The 3,706-nt window shown below is 38.9% G+C and overlaps 1 non-coding gene across 1 annotated transcript; it reads left to right on the top strand.

Annotated features, from left to right (window-relative positions):
- The first annotated feature begins 1,419 nt into the window (after positions 1–1,419).
- On the top strand, positions 1,420–1,526 carry LOC137753994 (U6 spliceosomal RNA). The gene has a single exon (XR_011071674.1). It is a non-coding gene; the product is annotated as a U6 spliceosomal RNA (small nuclear RNA).
- Positions 1,527–3,706: the final 2,180 nt, after the last annotated feature.

Below are 3,706 nucleotides of genomic sequence, written 5' to 3'. Positions count from 1 at the left end.
CCGCGGAGCGGCTGGGCCCGTGAGCCACAATTGCTGAGCCTGCGCGTCTGGAGCCTGTGCTCCGCAACGAGAGAGGCCGCGATGGTGAGAGGCCCGCGCACTGCGATGAGGAGTGGCCCCCACTTGCCACAGCTGGAGGAAGCCCTCGCACAGAAACGAAGACCCAACACAGCCATAAATAAATAAATAAATTTAATTAGAAAAAAAAAAAAATCTTCTAAAAAAAAAAAAAGTGTAAATTTTTTGGAAAGTAATTGGGCAAAATATTAGAAGACTTAAAAAGTGACTCAGAAAGTCTACTTCCTGGAGCTTATCCTTAAAAATAATTGGATAAATGGGCCAAAATACAGATACATATCATTATCATTTATAATAGGGAAATATCTTTTAAAATCTTAAATGGTTAAATAAATTTATGATACATTTATACAATGGAATTCCATACAGTCATTGAGGATGGTTATGTAAATGTATATTTATAAGAAAAGACATATATGACTTAAAAAGGCAAAACACAACTTAAAAATATTTGGTTAGGGATTTTCCTGGTGGCACAGTGGTTAGGAATCACCTGCCAATTCAGGGGACACGGGTTCGATCCGGGGTCCGGGAAGATCTCACATGTTGCGGAGCAACTAAGCCCACGTGCCACAACTACTGAGCCCACGAGCCACAACTACTGAAGCCCGCGTGTCTAGAGCCAGTGCTCGGCAAAAAGAGAAGCCAGGGCAAAAAGAGAAGCCACAGCAAAGAGAAGCCTGCGCACCGCAACAAGGAGTAGCCCCCGCGCGCAGCAACAAAGACCCAACTCAAGCAAAAAAAAAAAATTTGGTTGAACTCTACTCAATGCTCTGTGGTGACCTAAATGGGAAGGGAATCCAAAAAAGAGGGATATATGTATATATATATAACTGATTCACTTTGCTGTACAGCAGAAACTAACACAACATTGTAAAGCAACTATACTCCAATAAAAATTAATTTAAAAGTTTGGTTATATCCAATTATTGTCGTCTAAGAATATATAGTATAAATAATATGTATATATGTATATTTCAGTTGTGTGTACATATTTATATCCATACATAATTTTTTAACATCTAAAACTGGAGGAATAGCTAAATAAGTAATTTTTGGTGTATTTTTTTTCTTTGGTTCATATGCATTTTCTAAAACTTCAACAATGTATTATTTATGTATTAGAAAAATAATAAATTTTTTGAGAGTATTCTAAAAAGCTGTGGTGCTTAAACCCCATTAGGGTGACAGATCTCTGAGAATATATGGAAGGCTATTGATTGGCTGACCTTGACAATGCTCACATACAGCGAGACACAGAACTTTGTATGGATTTCCAGTGACTTGTCATTTCTCTTGAATATAAATACATGGACACCTAGATGAAGAACGCTTGACATTGTGCTCGCTTCGGCAGCACATATACTAAAATTGGAACGATACAGAGAAGATTAGCATGGCCCCTGTGCAAGGATGACACACAAATTCGTGAAGCGTTCCATATTTTTAAGCAGCTCATGCAGCTCAATAACAAAAAAACAAACAACCCAATCCAAAAATGGGCAGAAGACCTAAATAGACATTTCTCCAAAGAAGATAAACAGATTGCCAACAAACACATGAAAGAATGCTCAACATCATTAATCATTAGAGAAATGCAAAGCAAAACTACAATGAGATATCACCTCACACCAGTCAGAATGGCCATCATCAAAAAATCTAGAAACAATAAATGCTGGAGAGGGTGTGGAAAAAAGGGAACACTCTTGCACTGTTGGTGGGAATGTAAATTGATACAGCCACTATGGAGAACAGTATGGAGGTTCCTTAAAAAACTAAAAATAGAAATACCATACAACCCAGCAATCCCACTACTGGGCATATACCCTGAGAAAACCATAATTCAAAAAAATACATATACCACAATGTTCACTGCAGCACTATTTACAATAGCCAGGACATGGAAGCAACCTAAGTGTCCATCATCGGATGAATGGATAAAGATGTGGCACATATATATACAATGGAATATTACTCAGCCATAAAAAGAAACGAAATTGAGTTATTTGTAGTGAGGTGGATGGAGTTAGAGTCTGCCATACAGAGTGAAGTAAGTCAGAAAGAGAAAAACAAATACAGTGTGCTAATACATATATATGGAATCTAAGGAAAAAAAAAAAAACGGGTCATGAAGAACCTAGTGGCAAGACGGGAATAAAGACACAGACCTACTAGAGAATGGACTGGAGGATATGGGGAGGGGGAAGGGTAAGATGTGACAAAGTGAGAGAGTGGCATGGACATATATACACTACCAAACGTAAAATAGATAGCTAGTGGGAAGCAACTGCATAGCAGAGGGAGATCAGCTCCATGCTTTGTGACCACCTAGAGGGGTGGGATAGGGAGGGTGGGAGGGAGGGAGACGTAAGAGGGAAGAGATATGGGAACATATGTATATGTATAACTGATTCACTTTGTTATAAAGCAGAAACTAACACACCATTGTAAAGCAATTATACTCTAATAAAGATGTTAAAAAAAAAAAAGAAGAACGCTTGATGTTAAGTATTGTACACCTCATTTCTGTCTACTCTGTAAGTCATAACCTTGGGTCCACTCAGTCCAAGTATCCATAATGAACAAGACCCAGCGTTGTTTAACTTAGTGTTTTCTTAAGTTGACAATGTTTTGAGAATGAATGATGGCAAGGTCTGTCATGAGAACAGCATCATTAATCCCCCCCATCACTAGAAACAAAGTACTAGGAAGTATATCCAGGGTTCCTGAATTGACTGTCTGTCCTTCCAAAGCAAAGTGTGAATTCCCTTAACCAGGACAGCCAAGAGAAATGAAGAAACATGTTCTGCGCTGGTCTGGTCTGATCTTCTTCCCGAGTTTGAGGCTCCACATTTCCCATGCTGGGGTCCCTAAGTCTTTATCCAGACTGAGTGGTGCTGCAGTTTTCTCACCTGAATTTTGTTCTATATCTGTGTCCTCTTTGCCTGTTCTGTTCTCTCACCATCTTATTCTAATGATGGAGTGAAGGAGGGTCTATGTTCTTCCCGTTAACCGAAGGGCACGAATGGTTGAGACCCAAACCGAAAACCCATCACCTCCTTCCATGCCAAGACTACAGCAGCACTAGCCCTTATCTAGCCAGTTCACACTTTGTAACACGGGGCTTTGAAGAGTGTGCTTTTTCTCTCATAGACAAGGCATTCTGAAGGCCCCTGAGACCCTGAGATCACCCACCCAACCATAACTGGTGTCACTTGAATTCTTCTAAGTGTGACACAAACTCTAAAAAACTGAAAGATTAAATGAAGCTATGATACCCAACAACTTCTACATGTACAGGTAAGTCAAATCAATAGGACTTTATTGCTTGTCTCTCATGGTTTATCTCTGTAGGAAGTGTGAGCAGAGATATAAATTAAGAATTTAGGATGATAATCTCTAAAGCTGTAAAATGTCTAGGTAACAAGATAACATGTATATCCAAATATTTAAAGTGAAATGTGTCAGATATGGGAAGCTTACTGTTTTCAAGCAAAAGATTTTTTTTTAATGGAAATCTTTCAGAAGAAGCTAAAACATTTCTGTGCCTTGGGCAGAATATACGGAACATAGATTAACCTTTTCTATATGTCTCTGGATAACTAGGGATGTCAGCTTTTGCACTATG

This window comes from Eschrichtius robustus, chromosome 19, assembly GCF_028021215.1.
Source record: "Eschrichtius robustus isolate mEscRob2 chromosome 19, mEscRob2.pri, whole genome shotgun sequence".
Lineage (NCBI taxonomy): Eukaryota > Metazoa > Chordata > Mammalia > Artiodactyla > Eschrichtiidae > Eschrichtius > Eschrichtius robustus.
This window is presented reverse-complemented; position numbering and strand designations above follow the sequence as displayed.